This window comes from Marmota flaviventris, chromosome 12 (assembly GCF_047511675.1).
Source record: "Marmota flaviventris isolate mMarFla1 chromosome 12, mMarFla1.hap1, whole genome shotgun sequence".
Lineage (NCBI taxonomy): Eukaryota > Metazoa > Chordata > Mammalia > Rodentia > Sciuridae > Marmota > Marmota flaviventris.
The window spans coordinates 82653079-82667015 of NC_092509.1; the positions used below are offsets into that span (position 1 = coordinate 82653079).

The following is a 13937-nucleotide window of genomic DNA, read 5'->3' on the forward strand; positions in this document are numbered from 1 at the left end:
GAAAATAAACAAGGAGAGAAATGAATTACAGTGGATGGGGTAGTGAGAGAAGATGGGAGGGGAGGGAGGGGGGATAGTAGAGGATAGGAAAGGTAGCAGAATACAACAGTTACTAATAGGGCATTATGTAAAAATGTGGATGTGTAACCGATGTGATTCTGCAATCTGTATTTGGGGTAAAATTGGGAGTTCATAACCAACTTGAATCTATTGTATGAAATATGATATGTCAATAGCTTTATAATGTTTTGAACAACCAATAAAAAAAATAAATTAGTAATCCAGGAGAAAAAAAAGAATAATTTCAAGTACTAGCCTAATTATTATCTTATTTAATTCAGTACATTTCCTTCATGAAGAGTTTCTTCAGTAAGAGGATTAATTGTTAAAACATCTAAATGGAAATAATCTGGAAAAAAGTAAAAAATCTGGGGCAAAAAGGTTCCTAGGCCTTCATAGAAAGCCAGAACATTTAACCTGGACTAGGAATGAGAGGCCTCCAAGAAAAGGACATACAAGGATTCTTAATAAACACTTTGGTAAATCAGCCTGAAGTTGAATTTAATCAGACTTCTGGTCCTGTTTTAACCACTGGTCCAAATTCCAGAAACTTATTTTTATTCCTTGTTGCCCAGGCCCCTTAAATTATATCCAAACACCAAACACTTGACTCGACATGCCTCCCCACTCACAGCAAATCCATGTCTGACAAACCCATCTTTTTCCCAGTTCTAATTCCCATCTCATCCCACAGAAGTCTTTCACAACTTAGAACTCAGAATTCAGGTACAAAGCCCAGCCTCTCCAACTAGACCCCTGAAGGTCTTGACAGTGACACTCAAGAGTCAGAGGTCGATTTCTTTGGCCTCTTGTGGCCTTTTCTGTTTTTGTCTATCACAGTAAATGCACTTGTCTTAACATCCTTCCTGGAATATAAGCTTCTGGAAGGTGGGAATCGTGTCCTGTGCATGTCTGTGTTTCCTATAGGGCCTGGGACCTATTTCACACTGCAAGAGCTCCTTCATACCACATTCTATGGACCTTGCAGGAACATGTGCCTGGCATTTCTCCTAGACTTCCCTGAAACCAATTGCCCAATCGTTCTGGACATCTTCTCACTGCTAGGACCTGCCCACACCTTCTGTTTCATACAGTCTCTGGGAAGCAGGCTTCTGCCCTTCTGCGAATGGCCAGTTCTGACAAGAATGGTCCCAGGCCCTATAGGAAACACAAACATACACACAACATGATTCACATCTTCCAGCTTATATTCCAGGAAGGATGTTAAGAAAACATTTATGGTGAGAGACAAGAAGTACTAAAGGCCTTAAGAGGAAGAAATAGAAGTTTCTTTATATGTTTTGTATAATATCTGAGCAGGGCCTTAAAGGATAAAGATGATTTTCATAGACTGAGATAGAATAGTTGGAATGTAGAGAACAGGCCTTAAAAGCAGTAAGAAAAACAGAGATAGAACAGATCAGCCCAAAAAGGCGTAAAAAATTTATTTAAAGAGGGTGGTAAGTTGTCAAATGTGATTAAAATGTGGGCAACAGAAATGAATCAGGATCAGGTTGAAAGCAGAGGCCCCACTATGTAACCATTAAAGACAGGTGAGGCAAGCAATATGATACAATATTAGGTCATTCCTTATTCTAAAATCCTGTAATAACTGAATTACTTTAAAAGGCATAAAACTAGATACTTGTTTTGATATGGAATATAGTATTTCAAACTAAAAGGATAATTTAAATATTGCATAGTGGTGATCCAATGTGGTTTGTAATTGTGAAAAGTTGTTCATTTGGAAACCTCACTGGATGACTGATTTCATGGTCAACCAAAAGAAGGCCTTACTAAGTTGCAGTTATATCTAGGATTAATAAATAACCAAGTTCTATTAAATGTAGATTTTTTTCCAAGTTGTTTATGTCTTAATTACAAACTAAGAAAACCAAACAACTACAGCACAACCTATACACCCAGTCAATTTATAATAGAGAAACTGCAGAATCTTTTGACATGAATAAACAGTGTAGAAAGTCACTTTACCACCTTTCTCATACTTAGAGCATGCTCCTTTCTTTTTCAAAGTTTTTTTGTCCTTATACTTTATCCTGCCCCTTATATTTCTCTATTGATTCCAGGTGAAAATGCCACTGTTGTCTAGGTTTTCTTCTCACTTTTCCTAGGGCTTTTCCTTAATTGTAGTAATTATTGCTCACTTTCAGCTACATATCAACAACCTTCAATTGCTTTACCCTATGAATGGTGGGACCATGTAGAAAAATAGAGAGAAACTTAAAGGGACACTAAAGGATCATAAAGTGAACGTCATTAGAATCGTTCATCTTACAGTTGCTGAAAAGCTACAAAGATTACATGGTCTGTCCTGTTTTCAGGCAGATATGACTTCCAAATTCAGAAAAAGCCCACCTTCATTTGAAACAGTTTAGCAGCAAATGCTGGGTACTCAATAGGATCATCTTTTGAATAGTGATAATGCATGTACAAATGCACTCTTAAATTCACAGTTTAGAAAACGTGGAAATACTGACATCATGAGCATGATTACTCCCCACATGAAGAAGACCCTTAGAATGGTCCCACTTGTCAGGGACCATATTCTAAATGCCAAAGTCCCAAGATTTCCTAACCAGACACTAGTGCACCATTACAAGTCCAGGTTCTTTTGTATTATCTGAACCATTCACACAATCAGTGAAATCCCTATGGCCTGACAGTCAACCCTTGAGTTCCATGGCAGTTGACTTACTTCATCATAACTGTCAGAATGTATGGTATTTAAGAGATAAAAATGAACCTGAACTTAATTCAGAATTTCAAAACCTCCTATGTCACACTGCCTCCTCTTAAATAAGAATATAGGAAAATGATTGTAAGCAATATAGGTACTTTTTGTTTAAAGTCTAAGTATAAAAACACATAATTGAAAGCAGTTTTAAAATTACCAAATAGGCTTTCTTCAGTCGATTATCTTTTATATACAAAGGCCTATATCTACATACAAGGAGGGAAGTTATTACCAGTCACTTGTTATCAAAGTAACAAATGGAAATAAGACAGTCATGGAAAAAGGAACAGGTTACTCATCGTAATGTTCCTGAACACTTTCCAGCATGGCCAGATATTCAAGACAGGAAAGCTTGGCATGAACAAGCTGTGGAACAAGATAGAGAACTACAGGTAGGTCTCAGGCACTGATAACTAAAGGCAAAAACAAAAAACAAAAAAAAACCTCAAAGTAACAAGGCAAAGGGATTCCCCTTCTGCAAAAATGTACCTCAGGAACAAGGGAAGTGGTAAGCTTTCACACCAAATCGAGAAAAGTATTGTAAAAATGCCAAAAATGTTGAGAACAGCATAACCAGGAACTGGTTGACTGACTAAAACTAACAGACATAATACTTTCTTTCACCTTGTTGGAAGTGAAATTTTTCTCTCCTGCCATTACTCAATTGTTATTTGTATTATACTTGTTTACTTAGTAATTAGCTGATTTATAACTGATTTCATAATGCCTATTGATGTTTTTGAGCTGAGACCTTGTTACATATGCTAAAGAAGTCTGACCCTTAGGTGTGAGCAACTCCAAAGGACTGCACAACCATGCTAGAAATGATGTCAGCAGTAGGGAAAAAACATCATAAAACAAAGCAAAAACAAAACAAAAAGGATTTTGAACAATCATGTGGTGTTTCTTGGTGTGGCCTGAGGAACACCTGCCTTGGGATAATTTGGACTGCTTATTTACAATACAAACTTCTATCACAGAGCAATCTTTCCAATTCTGCATATGAAAATCATCTGGGTACTTGTTTTAAAATGCTAATACTCATAATTATCAAATCAATCTCTGATGCTAGCACTCAGAGGACCTAGTTTGAGAAGTTTTTGAACAGCTACACAAGTTTCTTCAGAACTATTTTCAATGTACACATGGATGTAACTATGAAATAAATTCCCCAGAAATGATTCAATTAATTTCTGCTTATACCCTGCATGGAAGAATTACCACTGAAGACAGGGAACATACAATAAACCAGAACCAACTTCTAAGATAGAAGGGATACAGAGATAAAGAGAACTATGGCACCCATGATATCCAAATCACACCTAGAGGAGAAGAAATTAAAGAAAATGATCAATGGGTTCAGCAAAATTTCAAATATACAGGAACCAATGGGAGCATATAAGTTGTCAATATACTGGAACTACTAACAGCAACAACGCCTGACTTTTGAATCAAGGTGTCAATCTGAAATAGATTTTTCCTTCTCAAATATGTATTGATGAAATACTGGGCAGACGATCCTGTTACCAGCCATGAACTTTTCTAACGTTTATTATCCTAACTGTGGTCTCTGAGGGCTTCTTCTTGGACTAGGCTCCATATTGGTAACAACTACTTCTTTGATCCTATTTCAAATCCAAAATAACAAGCCCTTATGTTCCTCATTTTTAAAATTACAAAAAATTCTTTACAAGTGCATAATTAGTTACTCAAATATTTGCTGACTTAATAAGGTGTTCAAGGCCCTCACATGGGCAATCAAAGGTACAATGCCATCAGGCTATCAGCCAGTCTTCACTAAACACATACTATGAACAAAAACAAGATTCTGCTCATTCAACCAAAGTGAAAAACAACTGTCAAAACATTACTAAACTTACACAAGGGCATTATTACTCTTACAAAACAAAGAACAAACAAGAACATTAAACTGGAACTTGGAAACAGAATTTAGTAGTGGAACATGGATTAGCAAGTCTACATTCTCACATTAAATGAAAAGACCAGTCTAGACAATTTATAAACTCCCTTAACAGTTCTGAGAGAGTATTCATCTTATTGAATTATGTATATACGTTCTCCTAAGGGAAATGACAAGATTTGATGGTCAATGTAAGCCTTGATTATGGAACATGTATTTTGTGGCAGCAATACAACACTAACTGCATACTATAAACGTACAAGGAAACTTGGGCGCCTCAGATACAACCCCTGCCAAAGCTTAAACTGCTGTTTAGACCGAAGAGATTAGAAATTTGAAAACCTGTGTGTAGTAAAGAATCTTAATTTTATGAGTACACGTGTTGTTAAATTTTAAGTGTAAAAAATAATTAGAGGCCAAGATGAGGTCCTTAGGGTGCCTTTATAAGAAGAGACAGATAGGAAGCATGCCATGTGACAGGGACAGACTGAGTACTTCGTATATAAGCTAAGACAAGGACTGCTGCCAAGACCAAAAGGCAAAATTAGTGTGTGTTTTAACCTTTAAAAGGAACATGGATGGCACTACTGACAACTTGATTTCTGGCTTTCAAAACTGATGGAGTAAATCTGTTGTTTTAAGCCACTTGGTATGTAGCAAGGTGTTACAGCAGCCCGAGGAAACTTAGGTGTCGAGACCCAGGGTCTGGAGCACCTGTTATGGTTTGGATCTGGAAGGTCCCTCAAAGACTCATGTGTTAAAGGTTTGGTCCCCAGTGCAGCAATGTTCAGAGGTAGGGCTTTTGAGAAGCCTTTGGATCATGATGGCTCTGATCTCATTAATGGATTAATCCCTACAGAGTCTCATAATTTGAATGGACTACTGGGAGGAGGGAGAACTAGAGAGTTGAAGGAAGTGGGCCCCTGGAGGCATGCCCATGGGGATTATATTCTTCCAGCCCCTTTTACGTTCTCTCTACTTTCCAGCTGCCACCTGGAAGGCAACTTTCCTTCCTTCTACCAAGATGTCTGTCCCACTATAGGGCAAAAGCTAACGGAGTCGGCAGAGCATCGACTGAAATCTCTGAAGGATATGTAAGCCCAAATAGATTTTTCCTTTTCAAGGTTGATTTTCTTATGTATTTTGTTACAGCAATGAAGTGCTAACAAAGCATCCTGTTCCTGGACCATAACAGTCCAGCAGAGATCTGGGGCCCCCATAGTAACAGCATCTTCCTTATAGTAGTTGTACTTTAACTCAGGCAGTGGTTGTGGGGTTCTAGACTATCAGCTTTCTGGTCACAGAAACAGCAGCAACTTCCTTTGTGGCCTGGTATTAGAACAATACTCCAATTCTAAACTCCTGCACAGCCAAGTTCTATTTAATACTATACAGTAAATTCCTTGATTCTGTAAAAAAAAAAAAGTTAGGAGTAAATGTGAGAACTATGTAACAAAAGACAATCTAACAAAAAAGAAGCTGAAAAATATTTTAATTATTGAATGGAATATCGTTATCAAATACAAAAATCTTACTAAAAATTTTATATGTGTTTTGAAGACAAATGCCAATTTTCACTGAATAGTATACTTGCCATTATACTATCCTGATCATATTCAAATACCAAAGACCTTGGTGATAACCAAGGATATACATTTGTAGGTTCACAAAAGAAATGTGAATAAATTTCTTTCTATAAAATAATCAAAAAACATTTTGCAACTTACATGTATCTGTTGACTAACAAACCAGATCCCAGAGATAAAATGTTTGGAATAAGGACATGCCACTTACTTAAAAATAAATTACCCATTGTCCAGTTCTGAATTTCTCATAGACAGTATACAAACATATGTTATTTTACTGTAAGTTTCCAGAAACTATAAAAATGTTATTTTACTATAAGTTTCCACATATAAAGGTAATGGCAGATTAAGCATAGATTTTCATCAACATATCTACTCAGTTTTTCCAGCCATAATAAAACTGAAGGTGTATGACTTTATTATGTTACAATGACAATAAAAATTATAATGAATTTAAGGATATGCAGAAAATATTTCAATAAAAAGTAAATGAGAATTAGTACTGTACTAGGAAAAAACATTTTTAATTTTGCCATTTTTTTTAAATCAGAATTTGAAGACCTTTTAGCATTTTTTTTCTTTAATAGTCCAGAATATAGCCTCTTGGGGATTTATCTACTGAAGGAACAAAGATTACAGCTTCCCCTCCACCCTCCCCCCCCAAAAAAAAAAAAAATCACGAAAACACTAACTCAAAAGGGGAAACCAGTAAATTGTATATAGACTCATGACAAGGAAAAGGGAAAGAAAAATCCAAGCAAAGTAACAATGGTAGAAGAACTGGGAGGCACCCTAATCAGACAAGGCTGGGCTAAAAAGCAGAGTAGGTGTCAGGACCTGTCATCAGAAGAAACCGATAACAGAAGTGTTTCCCACCCCCAAAGGTCCTAAGAATAGAGAAATAGGTGAAATGAAACTGACACTTACTGGGTCCACCACCTGCTCATTTACAAAGATGTTATCCTTAACTTTTCAAAGCAACTTACATGAGTTAAAAATATTCAGACTAGGCTTTTCTTAAGAAACTTAACCAAGGTCATAAAGTAGGGACAAACCTAAGGCATTGAGCCTAGTTGTTTTTACACAATGGTAAACACAGAAGATAATGTGTGTCAGGAGGGTCAAAAAGAGCAAAGAGACTGCTTGTAATCAACTATTCAGGAAACAAATGTCCCAAGGTCCCACCTGGCCTCCCTGAAGGGTTCAAAATTCCCATACAATCACAGCCCACCCCTTGTGAGAGTAATTCCAAAGGTATTTCATTTTCCATTCCATCCCACAGCTTCTCAATAGCTGCATCCAGGTCAGCCTACAGCTTACTCCTAGACCAAAGGGAGGTGTACCTACCACTCACCCAAGATCACATACCCTCTTGACAGCAGGCCCTCTAAAGCACAGTCCCTTTCCAGTGTTTAACTGAGGGGGAAAAAATTTTTTAACTGGGGATAAAAAAGGTTTTATGAAAGATGAAGTCCATTTTTCTTGCGAAGAAAAAAATTAGACCTACCCTCTTGTTCATGCCAGAAATTCCCTTTAAAGGTAACTAAGGCATCAGACCAGTAAGCTTAAAATAAAAACTGCTAATTAAAGAAACAACCAAATGTACTCATATTTAGAGTATTATTAGTCAATCAAATAAAGGTAAATGACCAGCATCAGATTCTACCTTAGTTAAGAAGGAAGGTAGAGACAGGCACACATTTATTCAATATCACAGGATCCCCCAAGGGCAAAGAATGTTGGAGAAACCAGAGAAGTTAAACCTAAGAGGCCATATGGTTATTAACTATCTGAAATGAAATACAAAATTTGGGAATACACAGTTGAACATTATTCTAAGGGAAATGGGGAAGATAAAGAAATTGTTTTTAAGGGCAAAAAAACTAAGTTATAAGCTTTCCTACCTAGAACAGTGTTTTATATCAACCCAAACATTGATGGCTTCAAATCACATTTAGGCCTTTGGTATTGTCTTCTAGACCAGGAATACACCAAAAGCCAATTTGTATAAATAAAGTTTTAATGGAACACAACAACCATCACTTGTGTAGAGAGTCTATAGTCACAAAAGCAGCAGCTGCAACAGAGACTACACTACCCACAAAGCCCAAAATATTCACTATCTGACCCTCTGGAGAAAAAGTTTGTTAATCCCCTATTCTGTACAAAAGCAGCCCAGAAAGAAAGAGTTGCCCTCAACTACTATAAACAGACAAAACCAGGGGCAATTCGCAAAAAGGCAAGTTGTTAAGTAACAAAACAAATTTTTAAATTTTTCAAACCACTTAAGCATAACAGTGTATAAATGAGAAGTTTATTTAACACTTTGAATAGCTATTACTACAAAACAGCTCATTGTATAAGCTCATTACATAGACAGTATGAAAGAGCTGGTATTTTTATGATGCTTAAAGTTATCTCAAAAACAAAGTTATCTCGCTCCAGAAAAAGAGGGGAATGTCTCATGACCATCTGTCCCTCTCATTCCTACTGCTCACTAAGAATCATAGTGTCTAAGTATTTTTTTTTAGAATGAAAGAAGTACTTTGTAAAAACATATGAACAATCAAAGTATTAATTACTAAAAGCAAGTGACATCAGTTTAAAGTGTAACTCAGACTGGCATAATTTTAAAATTCTGAACTACCATTTTTTTCTACAAATGCATAAATTTGATTACAATTATATAACCAGATTATATTCATCCACTTTCCCTAAGGATAAAATTGGGGAAGGAGAAAGAATTAGATAGCCTCAGAAGTGTAAAGAAACGCTGCTTAGAACATTTTTTATCCTTTCATAGAAATGCAGATCAAGTAATTGCTGGTAAAGCAATTCAGAGTAAACAATAATCACACATGCCATTTCTAACACATCAAGTTTTTTGAAGTAAAACCCCAGTTACACAAACTACATATACTTTGCTAACCAGTTTCTTATCTACTACACTCAGTTTGCTACCATGTTTTAGAGATGATATACTGAAATACCAGCTTACCAACTCTCAAACTTCTGAAGGAATGAATATGTAAATTTGGATGAAACTGGGAAAGGAGAGTAGTACTTTGTGCAGCTGCAGCTATATTGTATGTTTTTTAAATGCCAAAACCTGTTTAAAGCAAAAATCAAAGGAACAAACTTGAAAGGAATTTTAGAATTTTTTCTCTAAGCAGCTTCTTTCCCAAAACTGCATTAAATAATCACTTCTCTCTCCAAATGTCCCGATTGGTGGCTTCATTATTAATACTATAGAGATCCATCTTAAAACATGGAACAATTCCTAGGAAAACCCTGAGTCGGTGTGAAAGTCTCCGATGTCTTAGACTCCATACTTGGGAATATTTGAAGCGTTTTTAATAAACCAGCCCTCAAAACTGGTCAATTCCGAGAAGGGAGGGTGGGGGTTTATTTATGTTAAATATTTATTTATACTAACTGCTTTGCTCTTCTAGTCATTTAAAACTACAAAGCTCATTTTTTAGTTTATTACTCGGGTATATTAATCACACAAGCTTCAAATCCCCCCTCCTCCACTAGTATGCAGCCATCATACCAGACGTTCTTTCCTCATTCTTGGAGTAAGTGCTGTTTCACTGGACTGGAAAGAAACCCTTGAAAATGTCCAGCCAGGGTGAAAGGAACGGAGGGTTCAACAGGTATTTTCTAAATAAATAAACCTAACCAGTTTTTATTACAAGATTGTACTTTAATTCTAGACACAAACCAATCTACTTTTGATAGTCAAGACTTTTTAACTGTGGCAAGATTTCAACGTAGTTGTGAAAACGTGTAACGATTTATCTGTCATTTCTTGGGGTTCATTTTCAGATTATTTTCAGAATAAAAGCGCAGTCACTGCTGAGTAGTTTCGGGTTTTTATCTACCATAAAGTTTCAAAGTGGTGAGTTCGAGGTGCAGCTAAATAGTGAAAGGAGACACACTGGAGGGCTCCCCTCCTCTTCTGTATTTTACATATTGATTTCACAAAACTGTGCACCAGGCTGGTGTCCCTCCTCCCGCCGACATCCTTGGAGAAGGAACAGCCACAGCTACTCTAGTCCCAGGCCGGGTAGGAAGTACCCGCCCTCGGGATCGGGAGCCATCATGTCCTCGCCGCTCATTGGCTGCGAGGGCCGTCAATGCTACTCAGCGCCGGTCTCCGGCTTGAGAGTGGAATCTCCAGCTGGCACCTCCAGAAGGGTGCACGGGGGTCCTCCATCCGCCTGAGAAAACAACCAGCTTCCTCAAAGGGCTCCTTCACCTTTTTATTTCACAGCCCCTCCTCCTACGGCCCTCCGATTCCTCCAAGAAGCAAAGTTTTTTGTCCTATCCTCCCCCTGCCCCAAAGCTCCAACATCTCTCTGCCACCCCAGCAATCACCCAGTCCAGGACCAAATACAGGATGCTTTTTAAGGACGAAGCTGACTGTGGAATAGATCTCACAAAAGGATAGCAGAGGGTTCCTTCCCATGAAAATGATATCATTGCTCAAGTCATGTGTCAACCAGTTAAAGTGCACTGGTCTTTATCCAGTGTTAAAGCCAAGAATACTCAGTGTCCATTCAGCAAAAACAAATGCCACAAAGCATCATAGGGTTAAATGAATGTCTTTTTTCTACTATTCCTTTATTTCAGGGTTTGTCTGGTTATCCCAAACATCCCATAATTTGTTTTTTTTAGTTGTTGATAGACCTTTATTTATTTATATACGGTGCCGAGATCCGAACCTAGTGCCTCATACATGTCAGGCAAGTTTGCAACCGCTGAGCCAAGATCCCCCCTAAACTTTGTAAGCGCAATACTATGCCATTTTTCGATCACACCAGCAGCAGTTTATGGTCCTGTACAGAAAGTACTGACAACATACATACTGTGAACTTTATTCTGTAGTGCTACCTGACAAGACATACTGTTGTAGTCTGTAAGAAGTGTGTATACGCATGGAAAATGAATTCCCTGGAGAAGGAATTAAAAATAGCGGTTCTAAGTCTGACACGTAAATACGTTCTACAAACTGTGGGCAAGTTTTTGTATTGCTTTTTGTTTCCAATTTGTACCCTTGAAATAAGTAATCTCCTAGGAGGAGAGTCATTTCATGTCTGTAATATGTTTCCAATTTCCCAGTTGTCAGAATCTAAAGGACAGAAGTCTATATTATAAAGCAATCATTCTTTGTGTTTGTCTCCACCAAGAAATACAGCTATTTTAACATACTATTAATCTGTTCATACACCATCTCCTAAGGCCTGCACTACAAAATAAAAAGGCAACAAAAATTTAGATCTCCTGCAGCATCCTCTAGGTCGTGTTCGTTTCCCGACACTATTCAAGGGCCATGAGGTCTTCTCACTTTTACCCTTTTGGCTCTCCTTTGTCTTAACTTTGCCCTCAGTCTTCAGTTTCTCTCTTTTCCATTGCCATCATCACCACCAAGGCTTCACTTCACTTCATACTGACATTTTTCAATACTGGTTCTAAAGTGTATTCTCCAACAGGTCTCTCACCCGACACCACCGCTGTACTTCTCAAATCACTTCGGATTCCCCCACCACCCAATCTCTCCCAGTGAACTTCACTTTTCTAAGTTGGACTGCTGCCAAATCCTGACAGATGGACTTAACCAATCCACCAGGGATAAATAACCGATGCCACCAATGAGCTTCCACTGGGGGGCGGGTCTTCGCTTAAGTTGCTTGGGTCCTGAAACCAAGGACCTGTTGCCGCCGCCTTGGCCGCTGCTAAGTTTCCTAGTTACTCCAGAGTCCACAGTAGCCTGGGGCCTTGGGAGCCGGTGGCCGACTAGCACTTGCTGCCACCCATCCCCAGGGAAGGACCAAACCCCCACTGGATCCTGTTCGATCACAGCACGCCCCGCCCCATCTCCCCAGGCGGGGGATCCTGGAGATCGCCCCGCGATCCAGACCACCCTCCCTCACTCCCTCCGGACTACAGCGGGCAGCCCCACCCGCCGGGCCTCTGGCTTCTGCGCCGGAGCTCCAAAAGGCGACTCACCAGGAAGTTGAGAGTTTTCCGTTCTCCCGCCCTCGAGGGACACGCAGTGAGCCCGCGGCTCTGCTGGGCACCTCCGTGGAGAGGCCTGCTGGGCCCGGGGCTGAGGCTGCGAGGGCAGGAGCCGATCGGCCACCTCCCGCCGCGCCGCCCCCGCGGACACTGCAGGCGCAGGAACCCACCCTGCACACAGCGAGACTAGTCCTGAGTGCGAGCCTAGTGGCGGCGGCCCATCCTCCCGCAACTCCCGCTCCTCCTCCCGCAGAGGCGGCTGTCAGGAGTGTAAACATCCCGGCATCCCCGAGGAGAGGGGCGGGGCGGGTGCTGGCCCCTCCCCGCAATCTGGCTGCGCCGGGCCACTGCCCTGCTGAGCTCTGCAGGCGTCTTCCCCACGCCAGGGTGCCCAGGAGCCCGGCAACTTTCCCGGTTTCGGAGCTCCAGTGGAACCCTTACGACAAATCTTTTTCCTTGGTGAGGCCTACGGAGGTGTGGAGCTACGTCCTTCTGCTCCCTTACTCCTCCTTCCTCGGCTGTAGCCAACTTTCCACCTAGGGAAGGATTGGTGGGTTTTTTTTCTTCTTTTTTTGTAGTTGTAGATGGACAGAATGCTTTTATTTTTATGTGGTGCTTAGGATCAAACCCAGTGCCTCACACATGCTAGGCAAGTGCTCTGCCCCTGAGCTACAGCCTCAGCCCGGGTTGGCTGCCTTTAAGAACTTGGGTTTTCACAATTTAAGTGTTCCCAATTAGAAGTGGTCCATCAACTCAGTGATGTCCCCATTCTTCGGGAACTACAGCGTTTTGATCCCATTCTCTTTTACCCAGTGATTTGAACGACCTCTGCACTTAGTGTTAATGCATGGAAATGAGGAAAAGAGGCTAGTGTTCTCTTGTACCTAAGTGACCCAACCTAGAGGACAATGACTTTTAGGACATTTGGGGAAGGTGAACCACCTAGCATAGTACCAAGGAACTTTTAAAATGCATTTAGTCATATGTATATATAAATTTCATGCCACATTTATAATATCGTAAGTAGCCCCCAGAATCCTATTACATGGAACTGCCCAACTATGCTTTGAATACAGTGGCTTCACTACTTCAATGAAACTTCTTCAATGAACTACTGGAGGAGACAGCTAGGAGGCAATATGGAGTCAATCATGTGGATTGGAATCTCAGCACAGTATTGATTTTGAAACCCAGTGAGAAGTTATTTAACTTCTCCAAGTTCTCCGTATCTTTATGAAAGAATATATAGGATCACAGGTAGAATTAAACTAGATAAAGAGCTTCAGAACAGAAAGTGGCATCTAAGAAGCTCTCAATCTACTAAGTCAATTCTGCCAATATTCCAATAAAATTCGCACATCAGTATTAAAATAGTTTGGAAACCATAAGCTTATTTAGCCTCTATATTTTATGTGTATGAAAGCACTTTAATCACTCCTCAAAACAATTGACTTCTAACAACCTAATTATATAAAAGTTACCATAAGTAGCACATTTGTTCAACTTATTTTTTATATGTGCTCCATGTCTGGGAAGATGAGACAAAATAGGGTTAATAATAGTTGCTGTTGGGTCTGGGGCTGTATCTCAGTGA

The 13937-nt window shown here is 39.5% G+C and overlaps 1 protein-coding gene across 2 annotated transcripts in view; it reads right to left on the reverse strand.

Moving 5' to 3' along the window:
* Nek7 (NIMA related kinase 7) overlaps positions 1-12619 on the reverse strand; it is a 134715-nt gene extending 122096 nt beyond the window's left edge. For both annotated transcript variants that reach the window (XM_071600199.1, XM_027945680.2), the window contains exon 1: positions 12335-12619. The gene's annotated coding sequence lies outside the window, so the exon portion shown is untranslated. The remainder of the gene's footprint in view (positions 1-12334) is intronic.
* Positions 12620-13937: the final 1318 nt, after the last annotated feature.